This window comes from Epinephelus moara, chromosome 13 (assembly GCF_006386435.1).
Source record: "Epinephelus moara isolate mb chromosome 13, YSFRI_EMoa_1.0, whole genome shotgun sequence".
Lineage (NCBI taxonomy): Eukaryota > Metazoa > Chordata > Actinopteri > Perciformes > Serranidae > Epinephelus > Epinephelus moara.
Window position 1 is genome coordinate 22,761,490 of NC_065518.1, and position 14,575 is coordinate 22,776,064.

Genomic DNA, 14,575 nt, shown 5'->3' on the forward strand with positions numbered 1-14,575 from the left:
CTGAGTCATCCTTAATGTTATAAGTAACACCTGCTTTTCTGCCTCAGCTTTAACAATTTAAAATACTGGCTGTGAAGATTCTGTTCGGGCTTTGATGCCGATTTCGATCGCTCTCCTTCTGTCTCTTGCTCTCACACTGTCCCTCTAGCACTTCCAATACAGAGGTGTGTGGTTTGGTTCGGCAGTGAACACAGACAGTGGTGGAAGTAGGAATGTGAAAAATGAGGAGAAAACTGTTTGCAGACCATTTGGACCTCTGCCCATTGTTACACCTTTGCACATGTGAAAAGGCTGCTCTCTTGCCTTTTGATTTAGGCCTCTTCCTGAACATTACCGCAGTACCTGAAGTGTGAAATTATTGGTTTTATTGTTAACCAGTTACATCACAGGTCATCTGTTTGTTAGGTGACAAATTGACAGCCGGTGTGTGTTGTTTTATCATCTTAGCACTGAGAACAATATCAAGCTGTTTTAGATGTAAATCTATTAAAAACTGCACCAAATCAATAGATCGATTAGTTGTCAATTAGATTAGTTGAATATTTTCTGGTGCCTCTACTTTTTTGGCTTGTGGACAAAACAAGACATTTGTGGATGTTATCTTGGGTGTTGGGAGACACTGATTGACATTTTTCACCATTTTCTGACATTTTATAGGCCAAACAGCTAACTTATTAATCGAGAAAACAATGAACAGAATAATAGAAAATAATTATAGTCAGTAGTTGCAGCCCTAATCCATGAAAGTTGGTGCATTCACATTTGCTCACACCTGAATCTTAAATATAGAAAATAATGAGTATCCTTTTGTGTGTTGCTATTATAGTCTTTGTATACCTCTCTGTATTTGGGCATGCTGCGACGCTGCAGATTTAAATTGTTGTCAGTTCAGCTTGAAGTTGTTTTTGTGGATATTTCCCTGGATTATGCTCAGCCCCTACTCTATTCTATTCCTCCTATCTTCTTCATGGATTCCTGCCTTCGGTTGTTGCATCGGACAACATCCCTTATCAATTTTTTCAGTGCACACTAACCAGTGTGGGATGACGCTGCAGCAGCACCTCAGATTGTCAGATTGTAAATTTCAGAAAGTTACAAAAATAGGTTGATGCAGACACCTAACGTACAAGCGCCTGGTAATAACCTTTCACTGGATCTGGATTGTCCAAACGCTTGAGTGCTTTGGAGAAAGTGCTCCGGAGCTTTTGTTCTGTAACTGAAAGGAGTTAATCTTCATGCGTTGGAGGTGTGGGATGTGAAAATGGGATACCATCTATAATTTGTGTTTTGTTTCTGCATTTCACTTCTTTTAGAGTCTTTGTAGATTTTCTGCCCATGCACAAGTTATGAAATGGCTACAAGAAGGCTGTGTTTGTTTAATATGTGAAATTGGTTGTCATCTCCTCTTTGATGGATGTCTTGCGTGAGTATGGTCTATTTGTCCTTCTGCACAACAGCGTGTGTTCATTCTTGGTTGGCCTCTGGCCCACGATACCCACTCGAACTCTGGTCCACTTGTCCAGAGCTCCCAAACAATGCAGGGCTGCCGTGCTTCTCCAGCAACTGTCGGGGCAGTCCCCTGGGGGTGGGCTGTTTTATGATATGTCCGTGCCAAATCTGGTCCCCGCAACTCAATTGCTTCTTTGTCGTTTCCTCCATGTGAATGTCAGTGTGACTGAGCTGTGGCTCCATGGATTCCCTGCGTTCAGATACCTTGCATGGCTTTCATCAGCGCTGCTTGCCTCCCCCTCAACCACAACCGCAGCCCCTTCATCCTCCAACCATTGTTTTCCTATCGAATGAAACTTATTTTTTAGCCTCTCTCATGAAGCATGAAATACAAGCTTTTATATTGGCATTGGCAGGTATTTAAACTTCTGATCCGATCCAGGCCGTGCTCATTAAATCGTCAAAATGATGTAACGTTTTACTGCCGCTGCCGTGTGCCAGCATGGCATGTTTTTCCACTTAGGGATTCCAATATTTGTCTTTGTCATAAACACAGGGCATCTGGTTGCCAGTAGTGGGCCCAGCCTTCATTTGGGCTTTGACACAGCAATGCGGCTGAATTCTTCAGAGAGAGGCTGCCTGGCTTCTCATTTAGCAGCTCTTATAGGTATGATAAATGTTACTAATCACCTATTGACCCCCAGAGGTCAAGCCTCTGCCCCGTTGCCCATCACCCTCCTCCTTCCTGCTGTCTTCTCTCTGCCTCTGTACCCTGTGGATAGCCTTTATCTTGCACAGGCAGTAGTTTTTTCGCTTCAACACTGCTTGTCCACTAGCAGATACCAGGCAACACAACTATGCACTTTACTTGTTTGCAGTCAAGTGTGAGATTCTTTCCGCTTCCAGATTTATCTTTCCAAAAGTATCTGTTATTTGGCCTTGTGGCCTCTGAGATACATTTATGTTGTGAATGTGATTAGATACAGTGAGCCAGAACAGATATGCTTTACTCTCCGTGTTCTCGGCTTTAGTTTTGACCTTTGCACTTCTAATATCACAGCGGGTTTTTAGGACCTTACTGAAGAGATAAGTAAATAGAAGAAAGTGTGAGATTATCAGGAAAATAATCTCCTGGAAGAAATGAATTTGGTTGAAATATCAAGGACAGGGGGCTATAAATGTGAATGCACACACACACACACACACACACACACACACACACACACACACACACACACACACACACTGAGTATCTATGCTGGATGAGGTTTCTGTTCGGCTGCTTTTTTTCTCCACTGGCAGTGTAAAGAATCGCAGAGGAGCTTTTGTTCTTTTGAAAATCCACCTGATAATGTCGGTAGCTGGCTCCTTGCCTGAGCTGGTTGGATTTAAAAGACGAAAGAGAGCGAGAAAAAAAAAAACAACAACTCCCAGTCTCCAGTGCCCAGCCCAGTGTTACACACTTTACACACCCAAACACAGTGGCCCAGATTTTCTACAATCCCCCAGTGAAACAACTCCTGTGTTTGGAGCCTTTAGAAGTGTATGGCGAATGTCATTTACAATGGGGAACCCTCAGAGTTGAAGAGTGCAGCACAGGTAGGAATAACAATGCTGGCAACACAATAATGGCACCAGCGCGATGCCAAGTTTTCCGGGTTCACAAATAGGCCTTCGCTCCATCCTCCCCCCAACTTCCCCGTTAAATGTTCCACATGAGACTGATTGAGCCATTTCGTATTGCTAAGCTGCGTGAAGAGTGCTACTTTTATAATGAGAGAATACTGCTAAATCAAGGCTTGACAAATCTACTTTCTCCATGTCCCCATATTGAGGGTTGGCGGATTAGGCTCTAATTTTAGTGCCACTTATCTCTTCAGCTGCTTTTAAGAATTAGTTCCAAATAACAAAAAAGTGTGAAAAATGTGAAGGCTTTTGGGGGGTTGGATGGGAGGGCGGTGGGAGTTTGGGTATTGTCGGGGAAGCCAGGCTGTGAAAAAGAGATTGTCTAGTGGCAGCGAGGGCCTTTGCATAAGAGTTCAAATTTACATACAAATCTCCAGAAGAAACAGTATTTGTGGCTAGGCCTGTCACAACAATTACATCATCGACTTATTGTACAATTTATGGATGCTACCTCGATCATTTTGCTGACCTCAATATTACCCATTGTGTTCACATTAATGTTTGCTTACATAACAATGTCACCAACATTTTAGCAAACATGATGCCAGAATAAACAGCATGGTTTCCCCAACCATTCTAAGACTGGGGCACAGCAATTTTTTTTCTCTCCACCCTCACCTTCTTGTGCAAGTTTACAGAAAAATAAAACAACACTTCAAAGATGACACAGTGTACCTCACCGGTAGCCTGCAGCTGCACTTTTGGAGTGGAAGGTGCACAGTCCTGACTGCCATGAGCTTTCCAACTCCTAGCAACTTCTCAGAAAGTCTGTTGCTTGTAGTTTTACACTCCAACAACTTCACCCTTCACTCCGTAAATCACAAGCAAACCACCTGGCTCCCATGCCGTCCATCTTCGGGAGCCGACTACAGCACATAGGCTGGAGTGTGGCTTAGCTCGTCTGTTAGTCGTGAAAGGCATCACTTGGTTTTGTTTTTGCTGAGCACATCTTGTATTAAGTCTCAAACTGAGTAATTCTGGGCTACTCCTAAAAAAATACCATCTTTTTATATGTACGTTCTTGCATATATGTTCAATTTTTCATATTCCAATTTCGATGTCTGGTTATTCTTAATATTTGAAAGGTCATTGCTCTCTGAATGGTATTTGCATTGTTATGCTAATATGTTATCCTTATATTAGAGGCATAAAATGCTCTCAAAATGGCAATAATATCCTTTAACGCAATTATTTCTGCGACAAAACATCGTCCAAAAGCAGTAACCGTGACAGGCCTATTTATTCGGCTGGGCAGAGGACAGTTGTTTAACAGAAATCTTTGAGGAATTCTTTAATCACCATTGCTCCCACTGCACTCTGTCTCATGTGGCTTCACGAGATCACAAAGCCCGATGGAGTTTTCAAGCAATCCAGACCATGAAAAATGGAACACAACTTTTTTTCCCCACCTCTCTGTCTCTCCCTCTCTATCTGTCATTCAGTTTTCCAGAAACTGGAAGTTTACAGAAACTTAAATTAAGGGCGTTTGTGATTGAAGATGAATGTGTAATGAATGAACAGTCAGTCAGAAAGCCACTTTGTGTTTGTTTTAGCCATCTAGTTTCTAGTTGACTTACTGCAAGTCAGCAGTAAGTTCATCCAGTCTAAACAAAATCACTTTTCTGGACTCGCCCTAATGTCACTAACACCCTGATAGTTTGGACCTTTCCATCTCACATGTATTTGGCTACTGTGACACGTCATCAATACTAAACAACCATCAATATCCCACTGGAGGCAGTTGCATTTAAAACAATGGAGGACGCAGCGTTGGTGTGCATTCAGCACTTTTGAATAGCCGTCAGCTTATTGATTCTCCTTCAAGGTCGGCATCAATTCCTCTCTGCCTCGTCTTTTCTGTTTGTGACAGCGGAGGGCAAATGCTTGTTAAAAAAAACTTGCTGTTCAATTGAGTTAGGAGGGGGGGAGACCCATTTAAAAAAAGAAAACCACCATGGCGGTTTACACTCAGATTTGCTTCTCTTGGAGTGGAGCCCTTTTCGTTGCGGGCAGTGTTTGGGTGTGATTATGTAATCCATCAGGATATTACCATAAAGCGGAGGAGGGGGCGTTGTGCTGAGGGGTTGGAAGGTAATAGTGGTGCTACTGATGATCATCGTCTAGCAACTGCCCAAGGGCAGGAATGTTTTGTGCGCCGATGTGTCCGACAGGTGGCTCGGAGACGCTAATTGATTAATGATCAGGGTGATATATGAGCCCCCGCGGCCAGCCTAAACATAAAGGCTCAGAGCACCGGTGTCACCCTAAATCATTTCCAACCAGGCCAGTAAACCCAAAACAGTTCCCTCATTAGCATATGAAAGACCAATTGGGAGGGGGACTGTGGCTTCCAAGCCCTTTGTAGGCCGCCTATTGTCAACATCCTGAGTCTGAATTAACAGGCTAGCATTTTATGCCCGATGAATAATGACAACAAAGATGGTTTTATAATAAGGGTCACTCAGCACTAATGAATGATTAACATCACCACAATCTGAGCCTTTGATAGCATTTGGATTTTTCTGCCTGTGCGTGTCTTTGCTGAAATCAGTGCTCACCTAGATGCTTGTACACATAAAGCTGTCTCCTGCACTGAGATGTAAAGTTCTGTTATTCTACAGAGCATAAAATATTGTCATAAAACTCCAAGTTGAATGGATTTGTTTTCACCATGTGTTATAGTAACTATAACTCCTCGCACCTAGTGGTGAGATAATTTACATTCTTTCTTTACATGGGTGTTTTTGCTCTGTACATCATGGAGCTGACATATTTTCCATCCAAGCAGTGTCAGATTCTTCTTGAATGATTGAACATTAGTGGAATTCACCTGCCCCCAGATGATCATATTTTGCACTCGGTGTTCCATATAACACTGTCGCTGTCAGTGGATTTGTCTCTCTCAGTCTCTCCCTCACTTCCTCTCTCTCTCTGTGTCTCTTCCTCTCCAACTCTCCCTCTCACTCTCTCCGGTTATTTACCATTCCACAGGGGGCCTTGCGTGACCCTCTTCATTGTTTTGTTTGGATGACTCTGAAGGACAATGGCAGTCTGGAGCCTTGGCCGGCACTCAGCGTGTGTGAATCTGCATCTTTCCATTGGGAGTGCTGTCCTCCGATGTCAAGAGAGGTTATGTGATCTATGTGTGACTGAAGGGGGTTTCCACCGCTGAGAGTCGGAGATTCGAGGAGAGGGGTTTATATTGTGTGAGTGTGTATGTGTGTGTGTGCGCACGCGGCCGGTGGAATTTTATAGAAGCAAGCGAGTTAAAACAACACATTGTGTCTGTTTTAATGTGAGCTCATGACTCTTGCCGCAGGGCTGCCATTCCCAAGTATGCTTGCACTTGGAGACTGCCGGTTGTACCCGCAATCAGTTTCCTTTACACATTTGTACTGAGCGGTGGTGTTGGGGTGCTGCTGTCACAACGAGTAAGTGAATGTCGCAAGGCCGATGAATGATTTTACTTGAGAGATGGACTGCCTCCCATCAAACCTTTTTAACCACCAGCACTTGAGCAACCCAAATCCCAGTCCTAGGTGCCGGTGCAAGGCCGTACATCGAGGATCAGGTGACCCCGCTGTATTACAGTTCCAGGCTCTCTGCTTGGTGATGCTGAGGGTCCCTGAACAGTCGAGGCCTTCTAGGTGTGGTAAATTGGGTTCCATTTTAAAAGCAGATGGACTTGTCTGGCAGGGCTCCAGCAGTGAGGGCCCCTTCCTCTCCCTCTGTGCGCGCGTGTATATGTGTGTGTGTGTGTGTGTGTGTTTGAGAGAGAAAGGGGAGTGTCTGCAATGAGTTGCTTTCAGCCATCAGCAAGGCTAAAGACGTGATTACCCCAGGCTACTCCTGTCCACTCTCATCAGTGTACAGGCTGCAGGCTTGCACAAGCATACCTCCACACACACACTTTTACACACACACACACACCATACGTGCACGTGCACAAACTCTGTCCTCATTTTATCCTACCTGCTCCTTTTATCTAAATTAGGCTGTTCTTGCTGTAGTGGACCAGTAATGACACACCAATCAGATCCACAAACAGGAAGTGAGGGCGTGTAATAAGACAGGAAGTGAATGATGAGTCATTGAGGCTCTGGGCACAGGCCAGCTGATTGGCTGATTGCCAGGTTGAGTGAGCAGCACTTACACATTAAAGTGTTGTCAGGCGCAGTAACAAGCAGCATTTCATTGCAGGATCATATAGTACAGTGTGTCCAACAGAATTAGATTCTGGTCCAGCGATACTGTATAATTCTCTGGTCTATCATTGGAGTGTATGAACTGAACTGCAGACTGAAGTCTCTGCTTACAGTGACAAACAGTGACGGGACGGGTGACTCACATGAATGATTCCAGTGCAGACGTGGCGTTATATATGTCTGGTGTATGAAATGACTGTATCATAGGCACCGTCTCATTCTTTCTTACTCTCCTTGCAGTTCTTACACTGATACAACTGAAGTTACATCCAGTAGCTACTGTTACTAACAGCAGAACAGAGTGTTTTTGAAACTTCAGCGTGGATGATTGTGATGTTTATTACAACTTCAGTCATGTCTGCCATCTTGCATTCAACACACAGCTCCAGTCTGCGTTGTCTTTTTCCATCAGAGGCACAGCAGCCTTCAGTGTTGATTCTCGTGACGTGTAACCAATCAGATAGTGCTGTGGGCGTGACACTGAGTGAGGCTGCAGAGTGGTGACCACAGACAGAGACAGGCATCAGAACTGAACAGAAGAGTGGTGTGTTCTTCAATTAATTTATTTGATCGACTATGGGATTGTAAATAGTAAAAAAAATCAATATGTGGCACTCAATGTTGATATTGTGGCAGGCCGCCACAAATAAATCAATGTATAGGAAACACTGTAATAGGCTGAATGCCACATACAGTTTTACTCTCAGTGGTCACATGCAAAGCAGTGCGCCAGGGCCATGCTTTGACTGAATGGAGATATGGTCTGATGCAAAGCCACAATTCACACCTGCTACTTTTATTATATGTATTTCGAAACCTATTAAAAGGCAAATCAACTGTAAACAAATGCTGATGTATCACATGATTTGCTTTTATTAGAACTGCAATAAAATAAATATTAAATATTTAAGCCTATTGAAGAAATATTGAGTCACTGTGTAGTTTTCTAAACTACAAACTCACGCTGATTCATTTTCGGCACACTGTAATTATGCCATTCATGCCGGCGCAAACAGGAACCCAGCAACACGCAAAGTTCAATTACTACTTGTGGATGTCTTGTGACTTTATCAAAGAAATGTTAATTGAATTCTGTGGTGCTTTTTGCAGCTGTAGGTTGTAATGTTTTGTTGGATTATAAAGTAGATTATGTTTTAAGGTGTATTTTTTTGTAGATTTGTCCTCTATCCTGCTCGTAAAAGGGAATACAAAGTTTGTTTCAGGGCTAATACATGGCATTATATTTTAAGTGTTTATGGTGTAAGTGTCCACACCCTGTTGTGAATGGCTTTTGTGGTATTAGACAGTACAAATATTACATGATATGTTTGTAATGCATAGGTCTACAATTAAGATAATTTTAGGATCTGCATAGGCACCACTTGGCGGTGATGTCTTTGCATCTCTTGCATCTGGTCTTCCCCCTCCATCTTTGTCAGATAGGATAAGTATGCACATGTAGCAGGAAGGTGAGCCTATAGCCGATGCATGTGAGCAACATTTGCATGCACTGAAACTCTTCCTCATTAATACTGAATGGAGGTTTGCACAGTAGCCAGTTGGAGTTCTGTGATGTGCAAATGAAAGCAGTCTTTGTAGTAAAGATTAATGCATTATATTTGTAAGACTGCTATATTTATCTCTGTCATAACGGTTCAACTGTCCTCAAGAGCTTGTGATAATAAAGTAGTGTGAAATTCATTTGCTGCTTGTAAAATGGTACCAAGGCCACTTTGGCCTAGAAGGAGGGGATTTTTATTTGTAGTGGTATGATGACCCTTTCCAAAGAGCAACCATTATTATGACAGTCAGGAAAGCTCTGTCCTGATATAACTTACTGCTGTCTTTGTTAACTGAAGAATAGAAACAATCTTCCCGACTGTGACAAGTGCTTTGTACAGTGAAATAAACCCAAACAGACCACAGTTTTAAAGGTCATTGGTTTCTCTTGAACATGCTTTTGGAAAACTCGGGCCTCATCCACAGCTCCATATTTTATGGGACCTGGAGGGATCCTGTAACCAGGATATGCTGAAAAGAGATGGTCTCTGTTTTCTCCTCAAAGAGAAAGACAGGACAAACTCACTGCTTTTGAGTGCTTCTGACACAAAGCAATTTTCTATTCAAATATTATTGACCATGATTGTTCAGTTTGGCATTTCTGTTGAATCCAACAAAGTGCCTTTTTAACATTTGAAAACCACCATCCTGTAATTTCCGTCCAGTTGTTTTCAGTTTAAGTGGAAATAGACATGTTTTTTTTGCTCTAACTTATCACTGTGAAGTAAATGTTGATAGCACAGTGTAATGGCTATGGAATAATGAAACCATCAGCATTTAGATTGGTTCCATATAAGCCTCGCTTTCACTTTGCAATCCTGTCAGCACCTGGGTAGGATCTCCCTGGAAAGTGAAGGCTCTATTTACGAGACAAAGGAAGTGCGCCAATCATTGCGCAACCAAATAGGAAGAGGAGAGTGCCTTTATTTCCCTTTAGTAGCTATCGGTAGCTATCCCCAGTTGTCAAAAACATCACTTTAAGTTCTTCGCAGTAAAAGCCTTTGCACACCGTGCTGTATTTTTTTTGTGTATGTGGGTTTTTTGTGCGTCATCTGATAAAAATTGTCAAGCACAGAACCCTGCACACTGAGTTTGATATGTTTCATTGTCCTATTTGTTCTGAAAATTCACAATACGGGACAGAATGGAAAGATCTCCAATGCGATCTCCCTGAGTTATGAAATGATAGGTTAAGAATTATTGCATTCTGCTCTAAGCATCATCATTGCTGTTGTGCATTTCTGGATAGGCTTATGTCACAGTCTCTTTGTTGTGGAAGATTTCAAAAAGGACATTGCATCCATATATTTCCCCTTCTTCTTCTTGTTGGCAACCTGTCAACTATTGCCCTGTTCCTCCCTTTTGTTGCAGATGTATGTGTCCCACAGGTTACGTCACAGTTTATTCACTCTTCGTCTTGGTCAGACAACTCTTTAAGGCTATTGGAATGGATGCGAAAAATTGCCAAAAATCAAACCTGCTTTGAAAACTCCGTGTGTAAATATGATTGACACAAGGTTGTATTTATTTTTAAACATGCAACAATCTTGGAAGAAAAATATGGACATGGTGTGCAAAGGCCTTTACTATCCCCAGTAGCAGAACTTGCGGACAGTGAAACAACAGGAGTAACTGTGGAAAACAAAATGCAGAGTGTCGTGTGGTGTTGGTCGTTGTTAGGCTCTGAGGAATACGGGAAGGGATGCGGTTGTCTTTGCACCACTAACACTAGAGGGGGTGGAGGTTGAAATGTTAACTGTTTCCACTTTGAACCCAGTCCTACAAAACGCTTTCCACGCTTTCTGCCACACAAAGGTGGTGTTTATCAGGTTTATCAGATAACCCAAGTGCCATGTGACTCTTCCAATTTAGCAACCAGACATTCTGTAAACACTTCTGATGTTTTAGCAACGTGCCTAAACAACGTAGCATTGTTCACACACTTGCTCCAAACCAGCGTCACTAGATCCATCTCTGCGGCGGCCGTTCATTCACGTACAGTGCAGTTCTAGCTGTCTTTCTATGAATAGATGACATGCCACTTTAGATTTGTGTCCATCTTGGCACTGAAGGCGCCTCTGTGTCCCTATTTGTGCATCAGGCTAAGGGGATTTCTAGGCCGCCACCTGATTCACATTGCTGTAATTGAGTTGTAGCCATAAGCACTACTGTGCCGTCCTAGGCCCCAGGTAATTCACACACCACAAAAGCACTGTTTTGCTCCACTTTTCACATGATGTCTGGGGCACAAATGTAGTGAGTGAGAAAGTCCAATCTATTGGAGAAGGGCGGGGAGATTACAGGGAGTATGAGAGTGAAGGAAGGAAAAAGAGTGTAAGAGTTTTCGTGTAGTGAAGCAGTTCTATGCCAGAAAGGCTAGGGAGTCACTGAGTCTGCAGCACGTGGATAAGGACCACAAAGCTCTTGGTTTCAAATATCTTTCTTTCTCTCTCTTTCTTCCTTTCTCCTCAGAGCTTAGGAGCTGCAATCGATTCAAGGGGAGATTTCCTTGGCCAAGGACAGGGAGATTGACGTTTTTGGGGTAAGCCCGAATTTGTCGCTCCTGTCAACTCTGGGTAATTGGACTTCTGTGCACTCCACACTCGTGTCTGTGGGTACCAAACACCATCTTGCTCTCTATATACAATAGCATTGTTCCTCATCATGTGACTGCCATGTTGGTTTTGTGGTCGTATTGAATTTTGTCTGCGTTTTCACTGTTTCGCAGCTGCTGTTGTGAAAGGTCACTGTTTATGTACAGTTGAAGTATTTTCAAACCTGCGGAGACGCAGACACACACACTCTGTACTGTTTAGAGGAGGTACTCTGTCTTGTGGCCTGTGTGCCGCCAGTGGTAGGATCAAGTCTAATCCTGGGTCTGTTGCATCAGAGCTGGAGCTGGCAGTGGGGAGATTTGCTCTGTCATGTTCAAGGGACAAAGACCAAACAAAAACAGCCATTCATCATTAGGAGCTGGCTTGAAGAACTTGGATCATCACTCTGTGAATATAGACTGATTTATTGGGTCTGATTCATCTTCCTTGTGTCAGCTGCAAAACAGTGTGGCAACAGAAAGAATAGCTATGTACCTTTTTTTTATTCTGGCATTTCCTCCTGTTCTATTTCATGGTGCGTGCCAGAATGTTGCCACAATGATGACAGACAGGAAGGAGCTGAAAAAGGTTGGTCAAGTCCTCTCAGCCAATCATAGCATCAGGTCCCCGGGACTGTGGCATAGATTGTGCTGTCCTGTCCTATTTGGCTTTCTCCTGCCTGTACAAACTGTTTTCCTCTCATGTCCTGCCCTGTCATGTCTTGTCCTGTCCTCTCCTGTCCCCTCCTGACTCCTGGGAAAGGTGATCTGTTCCCCCTAGACGAACACCTCCCCCATGCCAGTCTCGGAGGCATAAAGCAAATAGAATGGTATGCGTACCGAGATGCCAGCCAATACCCAGAAGAATGCAGACTCCCTCTACAAATCGCCGCCTTCATTGGATGCCCACATGAGAGAGGGTGTGTGTTTTTTGCACACAAACACATATTCACACCCACAGAGGACGTCCATGTGTCGTAACTGGGGATGACAAGTGGTCTGGCAGACACTCTTCTGTTAGCAACCAGTTTGGCATAGGGCTGGCCTGATGGACAAGACTAAAGCTGGCACTTAGGTCTTATATGCATTCGGCTCTGAGTTCCTCTCTCTCCTTTTGATTTGTTTTCTTGGGGAAAGTTATCCCACTGTGTCGTCGTAGCTTTTGTGAGGTTAGAAATTGGCAGAGGCAGCCAGAAAAACATGCAGGAAGTAAAGTAGGTCAGTTTTCGATTCAGTTTGGCTCTCCTTTGAGTTGTTTAGAGGGCATAAAACTGTATACACTTCATCTGTTCATGATGACATATCGCTGTTTTTGGAAATCATTTAATTATTCCATTAGCTGCTTCATTGGTTATTGCTGTTTTGTTTTGTGAACTGGCAGAAGGTACACCCAGTACTTGTATGCAGTCATTTTCCAGTTTCTCTCACTCTCTGAGTTAGCAGGTTTGGGGTTTTCATCTCCACGTGAAGCGGTATTTAACCCCCCCTTCTCCGTCATAATTTAGATCCAGTCTCATTCGTGGGTTGGGAAGCGGCCCCGGCAGTTGATGTGGAACACATGCCTTTAATGATTCACACTCTGTGTGCGGTAGGTCGGTGGTGGCTGCCGAGCCCGCTGCCTCTCCCTCTGTCTAGAGTGGGACTCCTGTGTTTTTTCTCAGCGTTGTGTTTTTTTTTAAACTCCACTTCACACATGTAAAACTTCAGGGAAGTTCAAATGTGTTGTTTATGCACAGTTGTTCCCATGTAATGGCACCTCTTATTCTCCCTCGGAGCTGGACAGGGTTGAATAATCAGCACTCGACACCTTTGTTGTTTAGCCAGACTGTCTTTTTCGTGTCTTGCCACCATCCTACAGCAGCTTTTGTATTTTTTTTTTCTTTTAGAGTTCCTCATGTTAGATTAAAACTGCCTTTCTTATGTGGCTGTGCCAGTTTGTTTGGAGCTCTAATGGCTCTCAGGCATTATTTTGTTCCTCCATTGTGATTAAGTGTAGTAGTGCGATTGTGATGCATACTGGGGCTTTCCAATACTTCAACCCTCCAATGAAATTAACCTATTATGTTTTTCCTTATTTTCTCTCGTATATAATGTTACAGTGTTCATAGTAAACATGGCCAAAGTTTCAAATAATGAGACTAACGTATGTAAAAGTAACCCCTGTTAGCAAGAACGTTAGAATTTAGACTGGCCTGAATGCTGTTTCCAGCGGGGTTTTCTACTTTAGCGACAAGCTGACGTCAGATTATGACCAATTTCTTTAAACCATTATCTGCTCCAGGTACGCTACTGCAAATGTTTACATCATGTAGCCTACACTGCTACATGTAGCATCAGGGAAACGTGTAAACTTGGCTGCCAATATTGTTAATATCTCTAAATGCTGGATCATATTCCTGTTGGAACATGTCCTGTTGTGTTGAGAAGGTGTTATTGGTGATATTTCACAGTCATTCGCCAGCTGCAAGTAAACTGCTACATGTAGCTACATGCTAATGCCAGGGAAACATGTAATCTTGTTTGCCAATGCTGCTAATATCTCCTTATTTTGGATCATATTCCTGCTGGAACATGTCTGATTCTGTTTAAAAGCTTTTATGGTTGTTATTTTCATGGTAGAAAGTGCAGCTATACTCTGTTACAGTAATTCCCTGGCTGCAATGGCGGTGCAGGCGCCTCAATGTGAAAGACCAAGACATTGACCGATCAGAGCAGACTGGCCTTTCTTAGGAGGGGGGGTTAAAGAGACAGGTGCTAAAACAGAGCGTTTCAGACAGAGGGTGAATACAGGTGTCCCAGCAGAGACAGTATGAGGAAAATAAGGTGCTTTTTGAACATTAAAGCATGAAAGCATGTTCTAGTAGAAACCCAAAATATATTAGGAATCTCAGAATGAGCACAATAGGTCCCCTTTAACCAAGTCGATTTACACAAAGCCCCAAATCTGGGGAGTCATGGTTGAGTTTACTTCTTCAAACTCAGTTGGTATTTTGTGCTGCTGAGCTCATTTATTGTAAGGCATTTGAATAGCAAGATATTATGCGGCATCTTACTTCCTCACTATCAGCAGAATAGCAGGAAG

The 14,575-nt window shown here is 43.1% G+C and overlaps 1 protein-coding gene across 3 annotated transcripts in view; it reads left to right on the plus strand.

Moving 5' to 3' along the window:
* Window positions 1-14,575, plus strand: part of raraa (retinoic acid receptor, alpha a) — a 173,923-nt gene that overhangs the window by 12,350 nt on the left and 146,998 nt on the right. For 2 of the 3 annotated variants that reach the window (XM_050060885.1, XM_050060887.1), the window contains exon 2: window positions 11,373-11,442. The exons of the other annotated variant lie outside the window; for it this stretch is intronic. The gene's annotated coding sequence lies outside the window, so the exon portion shown is untranslated. The remainder of the gene's footprint in view (window positions 1-11,372; window positions 11,443-14,575) is intronic. 3 annotated transcript variants of the gene reach the window in all.